The sequence below is a fragment of the Crassostrea angulata genome, chromosome 3 (genome assembly GCF_025612915.1).
Source record: "Crassostrea angulata isolate pt1a10 chromosome 3, ASM2561291v2, whole genome shotgun sequence".
NCBI lineage: Eukaryota > Metazoa > Mollusca > Bivalvia > Ostreida > Ostreidae > Magallana > Magallana angulata.
This window is the reverse complement of record NC_069113.1, coordinates 20,621,775-20,641,460: the sequence shown is the minus strand read 5'-3', so window position 1 is coordinate 20,641,460 and position 19,686 is coordinate 20,621,775. Positions and strand designations below refer to the sequence as shown.

Genomic DNA, 19,686 nt, shown 5'->3' with positions numbered 1-19,686 from the left:
TGAAATATCACCGCTTTCTGAGTGAAATTGATGTGGATAAACGAATGTTGAAAACACCTTAGAAAACACAAAAACTGGGGCTCCGCCATTTTTTCTCATTAATGTTGTGTTTGTTTGTGAAAATATTTTGCACTTTTCAGGCTTTATTTCTGTTTTTGGATGAAAAAGAACAATGCATATCAGGACTTCGAGTAATTTTACACATAAATCACACATTTGTTGTGATTGAACACACGTTTAATAATATTTATTAAGACTTTTTCATGCCTAGTGTTTTGATCTCTTCGTCAATGGCGTTGTTAGGATGCCACGAATACAGCTGGATAATTGTTCATGATTTACACTATTTTAAGTACTTATTTATACCTTAAATTGACCAGTCTTGTACTTTTGAATCATTTCTGTTAGTTTTAGGTTATTTGTTCGCAGAATTTGACGAAAATTTTCATATTCACCAAATATGGAGCCAAGCTTTTATTCAGTGATTTGTGTACTGGGGATTTCAATTTTTCCTGGGTATAATTTTTCTAACAATTTTTTTTTTTACGAAAACATTTTTATTTGTGTGTTTTCATTACCATATTTCTTCATTTTTAACGTAAAAATGTTATCATACATGCCCTGGTATGAACGAAATTCAAACTCATTATATACATAGAAGTCGCTCATGTTCATATGAACATTTTTAGATTGAGTTGATAAAAAAATTGAAGAAACTATTTTTTAAAGTATCTATGAAAGAAAAATTTATAAAAAAAATATTTATCTTAAAACAATACTCTTTAACTTCTGAGCAGTACAAATGTTAATTTCTCTCACATGCAAATTGTATTGTCAGCTGAATATAATTAATGTGCATTCTGTGCTATTTTACTAAATCAATTCGTTTATATTTTTTTTCAATTGAAACTTCATTTTATATCATTAGCATAATATGATTTCAAATGATAATTCAATATATTTTTCGCTTCTTCACTTCATCGGTTAAGTAATTGCTTTTTTCCAACAAAGTAAAATTTTTAGAATGCACGAGTTATTGTATGTATACAACAAATGTTTATCAGGTATAGGCGCCATTTATTTCTGATACAGTACATATTTAAACATTATTCTCATTTTTTTAATTTACAAATTCATAGATTAATTATACAGCCGAGTTTGTGCATGCTATTGTATATATTTTTGATGAGATTTAGAAACAAATTGTAAATGGAGGGGGGGGGGGGGGCGGTGTAATGGACAGACGCACGCTTGAGTTGTAAAAACTTACCCTCAAATGAGTATACAAGTTTTTGCACTATAGTATGATATAACTGGAAATTATCTACCTTAAAAAATATTTTTAAATCCTATAGCTACAGACCTACAGCTACGTCAAGAAGTCCATATGAAAATCTGGGTATGTATCAAAAAAAAAATTAAATAGAATTGCACGTACATACATACATGAACAAACTTTAAATTTGCCTATAGCTCCATGCATGGATATTGTGCATTTAACAACAACACAGGCTAAAATGAATGAATTTCCTTTATAAATTGAAAAAACACTACTTTTATACTTAACACTACCATGTGAAAAATGTTACAGAGTTCTAAAAGCCTTCTTCCCTCACAAAGTGTGCATGTACATGTACATGAAAATCAAAAGATATGGGACTTGTACCTATACTTTCATTGTTACAAATACTTATGACAAACAACTGTAATTTAAATACATATTACAATTAATCAAATCAATGTTGAATATAAGTCTTAATGACTTTCAAAAGCGACCCGAATTTGTGTTTATTTTTGTGCACAAAAAAGCGAAGAGTTTCACATGACAGTCAAATTAACAAAGTAGAGTGTCCACATTGAAAAATATGCACTTCTCTAATGAACATGTTAACAAAATACACGTCTTCATCATGCATGATTAATTTCTGATCATACATATGTGAATATGCAAATATGAATTAAATTACTGCCGAGTAAATATGGTAAGTATGTTTAAAGCAATCTATGAATCATTATATGTTTAATATTTACATGAGCATGCATGTTCTTCAGTGTACATGTATATACCTCGCGGGCATTCGCTCTAAAAATTCGTACGTAACAGGGGACAAAATGCCCAGGATTACCATAAAGTTACATGTTCTTATCACACATTAGTAATACCTAAGAGTGTTGTAACATTGCGTTTGAATTTTTGAATAAAAATTTTATTACAATGGCATGGCGTTGTTTTTTAATACATGCACATTAATGAAACTTACGTCTGGTATTGGGTGAGTGAAATGAATGTAAAGTTTGGGAGGGGGGGGGGTCAGTGTGACACATGATTACTGAATAGAGATGTTTCCCAATTAAACAGATTTATGCCCCCTTTAATAATCAGTTCACAAGAATACGAAATCATGAATTTATTTCCATTCTGATTGAATTATGTTTAACTGAAAAAAATAGGGGAGGGGGTGGTTCCTTTCTACAAGATCTTGCAAATCAAGGTCAAGGTGACAGGTCAAACTAACACTATTTTCAATTGAGTATACATACAAACGAAAAGCAAAGTAGAAAACATATAAATAATGTATACTTATATAAATTACATACGTGGCGTAAATAGCATATACATGTAGATACTAGAAAGTCGGATGTGGGAATTCAAGGTTTTTTGACAGGTTTTATTTTTTGTAGAACATCATTTTTTAGGCACAATAAATTGCACGTCTATTTAAATTTCATTAAAATGCTAGCTAGGATCATGTGTTTGTTGTCTAATATATGAGTTAAAGCTTCGTTTTAATCATTCTTATTAAGATTCTCTCCACTACAAGTTACCTATTGCTATCTGTTTTCGCCCGTCGTCGTGGGTCCGGTCCGTTCACAATTTTACATTTTTAACTTCTTGAAAACTACAACGCCAATGGTTACCATGTTTGATGTGAAGCATCTCTATTGTAAAAGGAATTTAAGTTGTGAAATTCATGGCTCTACCACCCCTGGGGCGGCGCACGCGGGGCCAAATATGCAAAAAAGCAAAATTTTTATAAAATCTTCTTCTCTACTCCTACAGATGTGAGGAAAAAACTGAATGCATGTTTATTATGACCATCAAGCCCTCTACTAAAATTTTGAAATTTATGGCCCCTGGGTTTAGGGCGTAGGGTGGAGCCAATATAGCCATACAGTGAAAATGTATTAAATCTTAGAAAATCTTCTGCTTTACTCCCACAAATGTGGGAAAAAATTAAATGCATGGTTATGATGTCCACGAACTCCTCTACCTGAGGGGTTAAGGCCGCAGGGGGGGGGGGGGGGTTATGACCAGTCATATAGTGATAATGCATATAGTATTTAAAAATTTTCTTCTCTGCTCTACTCTACTTTCACACATCTTGAATAAAAACTGACTTCATGACCATGTTACCCAGGAAAGACATCTACTTAAATTGTTAATTTTATGTACCCTTTAGTATGGGTTTTGTCTTATTTTTTTTCCTTTTTTTTTTGGGGGGGGGGGGGGGCAAAATGGATGTATAGTGTCAATGCATAATGTTTAAAAATTAACATCTCTACACTAACAACCCTGTAAGTAAAACTTAATTCATAATTTTGTAGTCCAGGGAGCCCTCTACCAAACATCTAAATTTTATGTCCCCCGATGTAGGGGTTCTGATTCTAGGGTGGGGCCAAAATAGTCATACACATGTAGTGTTAATGCATAAAATCTTTAAATCTGCTGACACTGAATAAAAAATTAAATGTTTTAAAAATTCGTCTTCTTTAAATCTGCTGACACTGGATGAAAACTGACTGCATATAAAGAAAGAAAAAAAAAGTCTTCTATCAAATTTTAGATTTTAAATTTCATGTCTCCTAATCAAAGAAAAAAAATACTCATAAAGTGTTTAGGGTAGGGCTTTATTGCAGGGTGTGGCCAAAATTTTCAATTAGTATTTATGTATATAATGTTTAAAATACGTACATCTACCGACACATAGTAAAAACTGACTTCATATTTAGAAAAAAGAAACATTTATCCGTCACCTATCATGTCACCTATCATGTAAGGCATGGGCTATGGCTGGGGGGGGGGGGGTATACTTGTCTTATTATTTTATTCTACTCAGAAATTTCAATCAAAGAAATGAGTAAATTCTCATATTCAGAAAAGAGAAAGAATGAAGCTGTCTATCCAAGTTAAAGAGTTCAGAGGAAGAGTTGTAACAGTAATGGAACTATTTTCCCTTGCTTCTTCATAACGGAGTTATCTTCCTTTGCTTGTTCATGCATTGAATATAAATGTAATTTAAGAAATTGCATGACCATAAGAGTAATGCAAGTATTTTTATCATTTGAAACAAGAACATTTTTTTGAACTTTCTAAATAAACAAATGGACAAATAATTAGCCAAGCAAAATCACTGAATGTCAATGAAGATTGAATATTCAAAAGCTGTGTCAGGAGAAGTAGTTACACTATAGCTTTTAAAGCTGAGATTCTGTCTGCCCCTGGTGTTGGGGTGGGAGGTCGTTTTAAATAATACATGTATTAGTATACTATAGCCACCTTAAGCTTGTTTTAATTTATCTATGAAAACATACTGGTATACACATAAAATCTATTTTGAAAGTTAACAAATATGGGAAAATTATTTTCTACATCTCAGAGTCTTGCACCTTTTCAATATCAGGTCATGCACTTTATTATGATATTTAAGTTTTTCACTAAGATTATAGATTTCATAGTCCTTTTTGAAAGATTTCAGGCAGGGAGGTGATCGTCATTTAACAATATTGTACTTTTTCTACTCCAGAATGAAACTTGATTAAATGCACATGTGAGACTCCTCGACAAGTTTGTGTATGAGTTGTGGTACTCAGGTGACCGTTAAGGCCTATTGACCTCTTGTTTAGGAAGCAGTCTATTTGTAAACAGACACGCAACAACATGGAAGGTCGCCCCTTTTTTGGGAATAAGCTTTTTAAACTTAATCGTCAGTCAATTTTTATTTCATACAACGCAAAAACAATTTAGGAAAAGAAAAGTATGTATACATATACCATCTAAGTTTAAAGATACATGCGGTATGTTCCCTCCCAATCTGATTAAAATTAGGCTTGTTTATCCATGTGTATCTTTACTGGTTATTTAGCGTGTAACGTAGAGGAAATGATAGTCTAATTAAAATTAGATTGGTTCTGCTAAAATGGATTAGGATCCTGAAAGTACTAGTTTTGCGAAGTTATTGATTTAAGATTTCCTATAGTTTTTTTTTCTTCGTTAAGATTTTCGGATGAGCCCCCCCCCCCCTCCTTTCAAATGAAAAATAAGATGATAGGCAATAATACAATAAAACACACGGTATATATGAGCATTAAGGCATTAAGTACAAAGAATCATGTTTTAACTCGCAATCAAATTTTAGTTGACTGTTTAAATACAGATAATCTAGCTAAGAGTTAATAAGTTATAAAAAAAATTGTGAAAAAAAGATTGCATGGCTACAATTAGCTCAAATCTTGCATGAAATATATTAGATCTTATTTTCTTGTAAACTGTTATTGAAATGCCCATTTTCAATTGTTTCATTGTGATTGATCGTTCGCGATCTACAAATATTGATCACACTCTTCCTTGGCATTACATAAAAGTAGTTCAAACTTATCAAATTCGAATTGCATGAAACAAAAGTTAGTTCACGTATGTTTAGAAGCTCTATTCTTAATAACTCACATCAATAAAACAAACACAGATCGAGCGCGTATCTCGAGGTGTGGTCAGGGGGCAATGTCCTGCTACTATTGCTACTATTGCTACATGCAGCTAAATCACAACATCCATGCATATAACATTGTGTCGTTTAGACGGCCCCACGATCATGAAGGAAACTTTGTTGGATCAAAAGTTGATTTCTATGTCAGTAAATTGAAGAAGGGATGCAGAGATGAAGCGACACCCATACCCTCAATTTATGACTAAGAATTAGAAGCGCTGCGGAATGCTGACCGTGATGATAGCGTGAAGGACATGATCAGACAGATCCCTACATTTCAATCCTGCGAGTCTGTGCTGTACCGGAGTCGAGGGAAGACGATGCCCACAACACCAGAGGAAATCAACCTCCAGGATCCAAATCGGTGGGAAATCATAATCGATTTATTGGCAGAATCGGTTGGCGCTATCCGACTGATGATCAGCCAATAATCGAATCGGTAACAATTTATAGTAAATTTATCAAAATGGGACATTAAATTATAAATTGATGGGTTACATCTCTTTCAAGATTGAAACAGTTTTAACTGAATATATATTTAATCTCAATCAAAAAAAAAAAAAACAAAAAAAAAAACTTCAACAACTGAAGACTAGAACGCATGTGTCTGAAATGAGATTCATGGCTATTAATGCAAAAATATTTTTTATTTTAAAATTGCATTATTTAACTGAAGGCTACGTTAGTAAGACTTAGTAATAAAAAATGATGACAAGAAAGATAAACAATGCTATATATAGCTGCCTCAATAAAAGTCAAAACACTGAAGGGGAATTTGTCAGAGTTAATTTTTTTTTCAATGATTAAAATTGTATTTTATAAATCAAAATCTTTTATTTGAATTACTTGAAAAACAACAATTAGTTCAGGAACAGAAGCTCAATTCATAATATAAATTTTATTGTTTAAATGAATTTTATTTAAACAATAAAATGCTTTCTTTGGGGATTTATTCGGGATATGAAGGATATGAAGGTAGCGACATTGCAGAAAAAATATATAACCCGCATGAATCATCAAAGAAAGCATTTTATTATTCATATTAACATCTTTCTAATTAATAAATTGACTATGAAAAATTAGTAAAATTCACTAAATTACTGTTAATGTACAGTACATTAGCTAAAAGAAACAGCCAAATCGTCTCCTGTGAGACTTTGAGTCTGACATCATCATGATTATTTTGTGCAGTCCGTGATTTTTCTTAGGTTGCTGGTGGTTTCGACCAATCGATAAACAGAGCGTGTCAATTTTATTCCTGTCAGTATCTTGTCAGTTTTAGCCGTTGTAGATTTTGACCAATCGATAAACGGGGCGTGTAGATTTCAGTCTGGCTGTTTCTATAGAGCTATAAATTAACTATATGTTTCTGTATGGAACGCCTCAACTGCCTTATGTAGATAATCTTCATAATATGCTGATACTTTAACATTACATGATGGTACTTTAACATTACGTGCTGATACTTCAACATTACATGCTGATACTTTAACATTACATGATGGTACTTTAACATTACATGCTGATACTTCAACATTACATGCTGATACTTTAACATTACATGATGGTACTTTAACATTACATGCTGATACTTCAACATTACATGCTGATACTTTAATATTACATGATGGTACTTTAACATTACATGCTGATACTTCAACATTACATGCTGATACTTTAACATTACATGATGGTACTTTAACATTACGTGCTGATACTTCAACATTACATGCTGATACTTTAACATTACATGATGGTACTTTAACATTACATGCTGATACTTCAACATTACATGCTGATACTTATATGATGGTACTTCACTATGCGGTAGTTCTAAAAATAGGGTTAGGGAAGCGTCGTCTAGGGAACGAAATACGCTAAAACTCAGAACACGTTGATGCCTGTAAATTTTTAACACTGAGCTGTTTCTCTGTTTCAGAGATTGATCAGATTGGACTAAGGTCTACTAAAACTAGTTTAGATCGAGATACTCAACAAATGCTACTATTTGATTAAGTGTTGTCTTTTAAATGGGTCATTTTAAATTTTAAAGAATGGCTGCATTGTGAGTTCATTGGGGCTCAGCGCATAAAAATCAGGGGGTACCAAAAGTCCTTCAGGGAATTTTGGTCTAAAAATGTGCATTCAGAACCCAATCTTTTGGCGCTTAGTCAGAGCGAACAGCTAATTTTTAAAATATAGTATATTTGTTCACAAGTCAGTATAATTTTTAAAAAAAGCACCTAAACAAATACTTCTGTCATTCATGTTACATGTAGATTCCTGGAGATCCACGTGAAAGAGTGGGCAATGAAAGCACTGATTTGTTCAACAGTACAGTTACTGCTAAAATCAGATTCAACAGCAATGCAATGCTTTATCCTTTGCATGATCTTATAAGTTGCATGTGTGGTTGTCGTTTGCCTAAATACATTGCACCAAAACAAATCGTATGTTTCGACAATATTTTTATTCAGTAGAGATCCTCTCTCATGAGCTGTAGTGTATTGTGTACTTCTTCAGTTCCAGCTTTTTTTTCTCTTTTTTCTTATTTTTTTTACACATAAATCCACATAAACACATATTTCAGACATATTTCATACATTTCAAGATTCTACATATTGTAATATCTTATTAATCTAAAGGAAATAGATTATCCGTGTAGTGTGAAAACGTGTTTTCTTGCAAAAAATAAATAAATATATATATATATATAAAAATAGCAGTAAATGAAAAGAGAAAAAGGGAGATAGAAAGATAAAAAAAAAATACAATAGAAAAGGGGGTACATGTATATTTGTTCACAAGTCAATATAATTTAAAAAAAAGAGAATAGTTTTAAAAGCAATCACATACGTCATAAACTTGTTATAATTTCTCACAAATTGTTTGCCGGTGGTTTTCATAATCTGAGTATCTACAGTTTTTCAATAACATATATTTTTCAAGCAGAATCCTGTTTTTTTATTATTTGTAGTTCCAGCTTTTTGACAATATCCAAACTAGTCTCAGTGGACCTTAGTCCTATATGATCAATCTCTGAAACAGAGAAACAGCCCAATGTTAAAACTTCCCTATTTTTAGAACCACCGCAAGTGAAGTACCATCATATAATGAAGTATCAGCATGTAATGTTGAACTATCAGCACGTAATGTTAAAGTACCATCATGTAATGTTAAAGTATCAGCACGTAATGTTAAAGTACCATCACGTTATGTTGAAGTATCAGCACGTAATGTTAAAGTACCATCATGTAATGTTATAGTATCAGCATGTAATGTTAAAGTATCAGCACGTAATGTTAAAGTACCATCACGTAATGTTAAAGTACCATCACGTTATGTTGAAGTATCAGCATGTAATGTTAAAGTACCATCATGTAATGTTAAAGTATCAGCATGTAATGTTGAAGTATCAGCACGTAATGTTAAAGTACCATCATGTAATGTTAAAGTATCAGCATATTATGAAGATTATCTACATAAGGCAGTTGAGGCGTTCCATATTTCTGTAAGAAATAGAGGAAATCATATTTAGTAGATGTAAATATATTCATGTATATGTTCAATTGTAACAAATCTCACTTACACCCATTTTCGTTAGCCAAGTATCCGATTCGTTATTCTCATCTGAGAATAAGAGGAGATGAGAATGACGAGATGAGATTAGAATGAAAGAATGGGAATAACGAATTGGACACTTGGCTTGAAGATGACTTACATCTTAAAAGATCGAGATTGTAGCTGACCTACCTTTGTTCCCCATCGCCCCCCCCCCCCCCCCCCCCCCCCATTCCGACGAAGATAAACCTGTATTTACCTTTATTTTTTTTTAATGTTAGCTAAGTGGGGGAATTTCTCCGAACCCCCCTCCCACCCCATAAAAATTAAAACGAAATTAGTTAAATGAATAGGCCTCGGACCAGTGGCTAACTGTCTAATACGTATGGATCCGCGCATGTGTCACAATACAGCATAAAAGTGTGGTTGTTTTTATTGAAGATAAGATTATGGTGTTTAAGATAATCAAGTCTTTTAAAGTTTGTTTCATTGATATTTGATTAATCATTTTATATTGAAATGTCCCTACTACTGTAACTTAAGAGAAAAATTCCCTAAGAAGTTTTATTATATTAAACCCTCTGTCTTTAAATTAATTCTATTATTGTCAACACAAAATGTAAAAGATTCGTGCAATTTAGGTAAATATATAAAGAATGCTTTTGTAATCAAAATACTTCTTGTATAAATTTTCCTTTTTCAAGTGTCCAGTATATGTATTGTAACATGTGTATATTAATTGTATATGTCTATGAGCTGTACAGCTGTTGACCAATAAACAATACAATACTGTCTTAGAGTTCTGCAAATCATCTTCCTTAATTACAAACGTATTTTAAAACTACTAGTAATTAACAATTAATTACTAAATAATTTTAAATAACATATGGGACATTTAACCTAAAAATAACATCTAGTTGGATGAAATGAAAGTTTTCTTTAACAAACATGAAAAAAAGACTTATTTTTATCAATTTTTATGCATTTATGTATAATTTTTTAAATATGTGGAATCTTTCCACATATTTTAAAACTGAAAAGACATGTAATATATTTACAAATTGAATAGGAATTCGAATCTGGTTGTATATATACATTTTTTGTCCGAATATATGTCATTTGAAATCTAACAAATTACCAAAATGGCCAATTCGTAGACTGTATAATACATATTTTATTTTGTTGTATGTGCGAGAATTAGCTCAAACAACTTGCCAACAATTTCATGGAATATTATTTGTAAAATATATTAATATCTTCTGTTTATAAAAAAAAAGGTAATTGTGTTGAGGCATCTTTCCAAGTAAACGGTATCTGATTCGCTCCGCTTTTCTTTTCTTACAATTTTAATTGTTTAATTTCATTTTAAATAAATTTTTTATACATTTACAAATACCGGCATCCTTTACACCACACCATTTATCAGCATAATGCTGCATGATCAAACAAAAACACAACTGCTCCGCTGATCTGTTTAACTTACCTTAAAATATAACTTTAGGTTGGCTCTAGATTGTGTGCTTTGACCGATATTGGAGTCATGGAACATGCACGGATCCAGAAATTTTTTCCAGGGTGTCCGGCGGTTATTTGAATTACCGGGAGTTTCAGAGGAATATGTTTGGTAATGAATTTTATAGGGGGGGGGGGGGGGGTCTACATCCGCGCATGTTGGACTGATTCAATACATTTTTATGGAAACTATGGTATGATATATTTCATGACCCCTGGGGGTCAAAAAGAATACTTACGTCACTACATTCCTTTACCTGCACATGCAAATAGTTCCAAATGAATAAAAGAATTTACAAAGGATAGTATACGGACAAATTGAATAGTGTTAGACAGAGTCCATTTAATATAGAGATGGCCTGCAGAATTCATGATCAGTAAAAATTAAGTGATTACTCATCAAGGCGTAATAATACAAGTGTAAAGAGACCAATTGTTCAAACCGAAAGTTGAGAAATCAATCTCAGTCATTTTCCATTCCAGATTTCTTGAAATGGCTCATCCGGCGTTATGGAAATGATACCGAAGAACAGTAGTATTCTACAGTTGCTGTGCCACATATGAAGAGCATGTAAGTTACCACCGAACAAGGGGCAAATTATATCTTCCATGTGCATGCTTCATGTTATACTAGAAGTTTTTTTCTTTCATTAAATCTAATTATTCTGGGTTTTTGTTTTATTATTATGCCTTACACCCCCACCCAATAGAGTCATATTTCTTTACAAGGTAACTTTGTATATAGAAACATAACCCCCAGCCCAGTCGTGAAGAAAGGATGCTTTCGTCACTATTTTGACCTTTGATTGGATTGATAACATTATTAATGAGATCTATCATTTGATGACTTGTCATTTCATGTTTCCGCGCACCTTGTTCTATTTAAAAATGACAACGAAGCCAATTTTTTCTTGCTCGTCAAAATTTGAGATAACTACCCCCACCCTTCCTTACAAACCGATGCTACACGATTAGGTACTTGTATCTTAGGGGTATCATAAGCAGGCTATCGATACGCATACACAGGAAAATGGGAAGGGAGTGGATTGAGGAGAAACAAATAAATATATACCTTACCTTCCTTTTATTATGAGAATTTATAATAGGTAAGTTTAAAAGTGAAACTTATTTAATCAGTGAAATTATTTATCTGGTGATTCATCCAATATAGAAGACAGCTACATGTAGCACTGCAGAAAAATACATAATCCATGTTGGGAAGTTTTCTGCAATGCTTGACCATGCGCGGATCCAGAATTTTTTTTTCCGGGGGGGGGGGGGGGGGGTCCGACGGTTATTTAGATTGCCAGGAGAGGGGGTGGGGGGTCGGGGTTCGAGGCATATTTTTATAATGTAATTTAACGAAATTTGAATTTTACAGGGTGGTCCAGACCCCCCCCCCCCATCCCCTTCTAGATCCGCGCATGAAATTGATACTACTTTCATAGTCAGTATGAAATATATTTTACTGTTTAATTTACATTCATCTAAATAATTTAATAAACTATATATATAAAATAGGGTACTTGTATGCAAAGGCGATCAAAGAAAGCTTTTAAAGACATGATATTGACATCTAGGGGTATGCTCTATTATTTACACACATGCTCTATTTCTAAAAAAAATAATAAAAAACTGATTGCTATTCATAGCTCAAAAGAAACTGTCAAGGCTGAAATCTACACGATCCACTTCTAATCAGTGTCTAGAATACAATTTTAAAATATGAAATTTCAATTTTTAGCAGAATCACAATCTTTAATGATGGCATCTAGAGATGAAGCCCAGGATTTGGTGGAATGTGATCTTTGTCAGCAACCAGTCTCGTTTTTCTGCAGACGATGCGGGGTCAATCTCTGTGACCCCTGTGTCCCTATACATCTACGCGTGAAATCTAAAAACGGCCATGACATTGTAGATTACACCAGCAAGGATGATGACGACACATGCCACTGTGATTCCCATCCCCAAAACGATTGTTCCGCGTACTGTAAAACTTGTGATGCTCCGATATGCATGCTTTGCGTTTCTATCAAACACAAATCGCACGAAATGTCCGAGCTGTCTGATAAAATTGAAGAGCTTTTAAAAGTTATCGCGAAGGAAAATGATCGACTTCAGTCATCCAAACATGATTTAGATAGAGTTCTTGACCACACAACGAAGCTACTGTCCTCGATACCGTCAATTTACAAAAAGAAGAAAGATGAAGTTACAGCACGGGGAGAAGAGTGGCACAAACAGATCGAGGAGACCGTGAAGAAACTTCACCAGGAACTGGATGACATGCAAAAGGAACACGAGGCTGTACTACAGAAACAAAAGAAAGAGTTTGAAGAATGGATTGGGAAAGTTAATGTAATGAACGGGAAAACAAGAAAATTACAGAAATCAAAGAACGTTACAGAAATGCAGACTTTCGTACCAAGAAACATTGAGCGAGTTCTCTCAGTATTCATTTCCTATATTCTATAAATATGAAATAGATGCAAAATATATGCAGACTTATTTCGGATACATTGATAAAATGCAGGAAAGGAAAACCTCCCTAACAGAAAAGTTTAAAGAAACTGACTTTTCGGTTAGAACAATTTTAGAGGTGCCAACAGTAACTTCTGTTATAGACACTGAGTTCCCTGCTAGTAAAGAGAATAAAAATCGTCTGTATGACATGGCCGTTACCGACGACAACAAGGTGTGGATGGGAGGAGCAAGAAAAGAACTGAAGTTGTTTGATCTCCAGGGACACCTCCACCACACCGTCAGCATTACTACCAACGGCATGTACTTATGTATGTACAACAAACAAGTAGTGTACATTGATCAACCAAATAAAGCCGTGAGAATGATATCTGACACCGACACTATGGTGACGATGTTCACTGCCGGGGACTGGAGGCCACACGGCATCACAAGCACTGCATCCGGTGATCTACTGGTCTGTCTCCGTAAAGACGATCAGTCCAAAGTCGTCCGATACAGCAGTACCGGTACCGTGCTACAGGAAATCCAGTACGACTCGCAGTGTCAACCTCTGTACAAATGGGCGGTTTACATTACTGAGAATGTCAACGGGGATATCATTGTAACTGACTGGGACAAAAAAGCAGTCATTGCTGTTGATAGATTAGGCATATTCCGGTATTCATACTCAAGTGTTAAATATTCTGCTGTAACCACTGATTCCGTCGGTCATGTCATTGTTCCAGATTTTCTCGGTAGGAAGATTCACATGCTTGACAGCGACGGGCGATTCCTGAGGTACATCATTCCTAAAGGAGGAATAAAACATCCACGTGCCCTGTGTATCCTTGGTCACGGTGAGATGATGGTAGGAGAGTGTCTGACCGGAATTGCCAAAGAATCAAATACTTAGAAGAATGAGGAGACATCTGTTTTGTTTATCGCTTTATACTTATTCCAAAATGATATGGGACAATTTTGAATGGTTAAAAATTTTAAAATGTTTACTGAAATCATTGACAATGAGTAGCCATACTCAGACATCTCAAGTAAAATATTCATGTAAAAGTAATGCATGTAAGCGGCGACTAACGATGGAATTTGAATATTACTGATACTGCTATCGTTATATTAACTGCACACTGTGTTTACAAATTGAAATGACAATTTGCAGAATATCTTTTTTAAGTGTGCCTTTAAAAGACTTTTCAAATCCTGAATGAAACGTTACTTGCTAAATTACTGTAAATTCCTAATTAAACGCGAGGAATTAATATCCGCGTAAAATCGCGAGAAGCCCGTCTCGCGAATTCTAAAATCTCGCTTTTAATTTTGGGAGACATGTAAACTACATGAAACTATGATGAAATTTCGCCATTCGCGATTTTATGTTCTCGCGATTTGACGGTAAATCGTTGAATCGCGGAATTAAGTACTCGCGTAAAATAAGGAATCTACAGTACCAAAATACCATGCAATCCAATTACCAGATTTTTTTCTCCGGTATTAATATTTCTGAGACTGTGCAATGCATTTGATAAAATTCTTAACCGCAATTGATTCTTTGTCCTAACGTTTGTGTGTTGTTTTCATTTTTGTATCTCGATTATTCATACATGTTTACATTATATATACATGTATGAATGATATATTTGGAAATGTATGTAGAAGCATATGTTAAACATAATTAATAAAACTAAAAGTTACATCATGCGTTTCCAATAATGGGTTAGATGGAGGCAGAGATGTAGGTTCAATTTAGGTATTCAAAGAACAATTAGTCTTTTAAAGGGGTATGGTCACGATTTTGGTCGGAAATTATTTTTCGATTTTAATGTTTACAATGTTTTCATAAGGCATTTTTAATAGGCAACGAAAATTTTAGCGTTATTCGTTGAGTTATAAGCGAGTTACAGACCTTGCAATTCTTTGCTATGTTAACAAAGCGTTTGTTTACATTTTGAATGTTGAAGGGAAAATTTCAGTTTTAGACCTTAAATAATGTGTTAAACGTTGAAAACTGTTTATTTATGCTTAAAATGAATAAGAAGATCTAGAGAAATCAGCTTGACAAAGGTTTTTACCAGTATATTAAACCTATGTAAACAAAAACAGGGCACGTGCCTTGTTTACATGTCAAAGACTTGTCAGTCCTGTATCTTGCTTATAATTCTATGACTGACTCTCAAATTGCATTTGATCATTAGAAATGCATTCCTAAAGCATTGTAAATAATAAAAACAGAAAAATAAAATTTGACCAAAATCGTGACCATGCCCCTCTAACGAAGAATATTGACCCGGGTTGAAAATTGACCCGGGGGTCATTTTTCAACGTTAAATATTGACCCGGGGGTCATTTTTCAACGTTGAAAATTGAGACCAAAATCGTGAAATTTTTACCCGGGGTCATTTTTCAACTGTATGCGAAAGATTTTTCTAAACTCTGATGACCTCGACACGTTGAAAATTGATCCTGTTGAGAATTGACCCCAACTTCAGAGTTTTGATCTGAACTGGAACTAACTCTTCACGGTTTAAATGTACAATCATGAACATATTTGAAAGTTTCAGTTTTAAAAAGTTTATACTTTCCGATATATATGCGGACGTGGCTAATTTCTTTAAGGTTGATATGTCCGATTTATCATTTGATTTTGAGACTGAAAATATGATATCCATTTATTTTTACAATACTATGTAAATAAAGCTAAGATGACCGTTTGCTTCTGAATGGAACAGGCTAACAGGGCTAGAATACTTTTTAAAGTTTAAACTTGTCATAATCTCTGATGAATATATCTAATTAATGTATTGCCCGTTATCGTCACTTTTCAAGTAAATCAACAGAGCTCTATTCGACAGGCACCTGACGTTGTACATTTTTCAAATAATTTAAATTTATAACCTCTATACTGTTTTATTGGATAAAGGGTATATAGATTTATATTCAGACAAAAGGATTTAATGTCATATACCTATGCTAAATTTTAAAAAAGTCAGAATATTTCCCTGACAAAATAATAAATAAATGGTTGTCAAATTTTTATCCTCTTTTATATATACTGTATTATACATATATACACAGCATATACATATCTATACATGTTTTCATTTTTTTTTTTACGACTTAACAATAATTTTTCATAACTTGTCAGATTAACTTTATTGAAGCACCATCTAATTTTCTGCATATGCAGAGTCATAGTTCTTTTTAAAAATGCAATTTATTTCTATTACTTTGAGTTTTCAATTCCATTCTTTACCTCTTAATTAGAAACACAGGCAACTGGCGTAATATATTTTCTCAAAATTAAAAACCCTCTACAGCAAAAATGTTATCAATTTAAAAAAGTATGTTTGCATCTAAATATACAGTCGGAGGATGGTTGATCTAATTATATTAATGGTATACATGGAAAGGCATGCAAAAAGTTGAATATATTAAGATTACTCACGCACACAATTGATAGATAAACACTTGTTAAAATTCGTCTTTTATCAGACCTAGATTGGAATATGGTGATGTTGTGTGGAGCAGCTGTATCAAGGGAAAATCCGAATTGCTTAAACATGTACAAATTGAAGCAACCAGGACAGTGGCAGGAATCAGAGTTAATTGTTCTAAAATCATTTTATATAGTGATCTCGAAGGGATAAACATAAACTAATTATATCTACAAGATTATAAATGGTTTAGCACCACAAGATACGTTAGATTGAATTCAATCATATTTTCTTAGGTCGAATGAGCTTTTTTACTATCTACCACTATATACTTATTACAATAGCTTTGCTCCGTCTACATGTAAATTATGGAATAATCCTCATGCAGAAAAGAAATTTCATCAACTTTAACTTTCTTTAAGTCAAAACTTAAAAAACAAAATATACCTAGCGCTTAGAAACATTTCAGTTAAGGCAATAGGAAATATTATTTTACGTTAATTACGGAATAAAGCTAGTAAAGCTTACTTATTTAAGGATTTTTTAACTGATGAAAGTCGATGTTTATACTGTGGGTCTGAATCTGAAGGAAATGTGATTTTTCCCCTGGATGTCCAAGATACACCCAACAAAGAGACGAACTTTTTAAACAACTTATTGACATTAGTGTACCTTTTTATATGAACTATATACTTTATGGTAGTTCTGATTTTTCAAATAGATAAAATTGTTTCCCATGTTATATTTATATTAGAGCTCCCAGGCGTTTTGATTCTTTTAAGTAACACTGTTTAAACCTATTTAAGTATTATACATGTATATTTACTTAATAAATAGTTCCCTTTTATTTACTGTTCTTATCAAATGGGCTGGAGCATGAAAATCTCATTCTGATGTTTGTATCTCTGTAAGTTTAAAAGAAGGTGATAGGTGTGAGTGAACATGTCTACCAACAATATGTCTTACAATCATATATGGTGTATTTTCAGATAATTATTTAATATTCAAGTATCCCCTGTCTTATATATACACATAATATCAATGATATTCTGTATACTTGTAATACTATTTTCTTATGACCATAGATAATTTCTTCTTGACTTTGTATGCTTGAAGGGGTTTAAATATGATAAGACTGTTATCCAATCCATTCAATAATTTGAACATTCCGTTCAATAAAACGTATACCCCAATGCTGCTGTATGATCTTATACTACTATTTCTATTCAAAAAATGCAATATACCAATTTAATGACAAAAACAATTACTGTTAGAAAATTAATGTTAAATTTTTTGTGATTAAAGCAATTGAAAAACTTTTAAAGCAACATTATTTTATTGTCATCCTGTACAAAAATTAGGCTGCTAACTTGCTTCAGATTCCATAAAGTAGAATTGTTTATGCCTAGAAAATTTCGCAATTTGATGATATTTAGTTACATCAGAAGTTATCCTAACGGAACGAATAAAGCACTAAAAAAATATCGGCCTACAAGATATAGTTACTGCATTGTTCATGAAAGAGTACATATTAGCATATCATCACTTTGTAAACTGTTATTGGCTGGATGGGTGTGAATACAACATTCAGATAGTTTCAGTTTTACCAAACTGAGTGTGTGCAAACACGAAAATCTCAATACGACATACTGTAAATTTTGTATTTACATCCACCCAGAAAATTTACAATGAACAATATAAAAGTTTCAATTTACTGGGTGAACGTAAAACCAAAATTGAACAATATGACGTATTGTAATTTTTTGAATTATTTATAATTAAAAAAAGGAGTTTTACTAAATTGAGTATTTTAACGTGTAACCATGTATACAAATATTCTGAAAAACATATTTATAAAAAAATATATAGATATCACACAAAACAGCAATAATACGCGAAAAGTTTATTATGAATAAAATAGTTATTACATATTTAAAGGGATAATATGTAAATTAAAAAAAAATGAATCAAGTCTCATTTTTAACCCCCCCCCCCCCCCCCGGTTGAAACATGTAAATCTAAAGAATAAATATGTAAAGACTGAAAATTTTTATTTAAATAAACTCAAGTTATAATATCGATTCGGTAATTTGTGCTTCTTTGCTGTTGAATTTTGAAGCGGTTTCATGATCAAAATTCCACGATGCGGGTCAGTTTTCAACGGATTAGGGTCTTTATTCAACACCATTGGTCTCAATATTCAACGTTGAAAAAGGACCCCCGGGTCAATTTTCAACCCGGGTCAAAATTCTTCGTTACACCCCCTTAAAGCAAAAATGCTTTTAATGTGTGACATAAGCGAAAATATTTTAAATCGATGTTTCATAATTTTTCATATTATAAGAGGTGGGGTCAACAGTTTTTGGTTTTATTATTGAGAGGAGTGGAGCGCGTTGTCACGATTTTGTTCAAAAATTATTTTTCTTATTTTAATGTTAACAATGCTTCACCAAAATTTGAGTGTCATTCGTTGAGTTATAAGGGATTAACGTTGTTAGAACTTGTTTCTAATCCTTTTTTTAATCAATAAAATATGTTTAAAACAAAATAAGTGATTTACAAAGCTTGAAATTCTTTGCTTTGTAAACAAAGCGTTTGTTTACATTTTGAATGTTGAAGTGAAAATTCCAGTTTTAGACCCAGAATGAATGCGTTGGGGGTTAGGAACTGTTTGTTTATGCTTTGAACGAATAAAAAGATAGACAAATCAGCTTTAAAAAAGATCTTTACTGGTATAATGAACCTTTGTAAACAAAAACAGGACACAAGCCTTCATTAAACGACAAAGAATTGTGAGCCGTGCATCTTGCTTATAACTCTACGAATGAATCATTTAATCATTGGAAATGCATTTCTGAAGCATTGTAAATGAAATAAACAGAACAAGATAATTAGACCAAAATCGTGACCATGTCCTTTCAATAGAAATAAGAGTAATA

General features: G+C 32.8%; 1 pseudogene; it reads left to right on the top strand.

Moving 5' to 3' along the window:
* Positions 1 to 11,099: 11,099 nt before the first annotated feature.
* Positions 11,100 to 14,538, top strand: LOC128177229 (uncharacterized; annotated as a pseudogene).
* Positions 14,539 to 19,686: the final 5,148 nt, after the last annotated feature.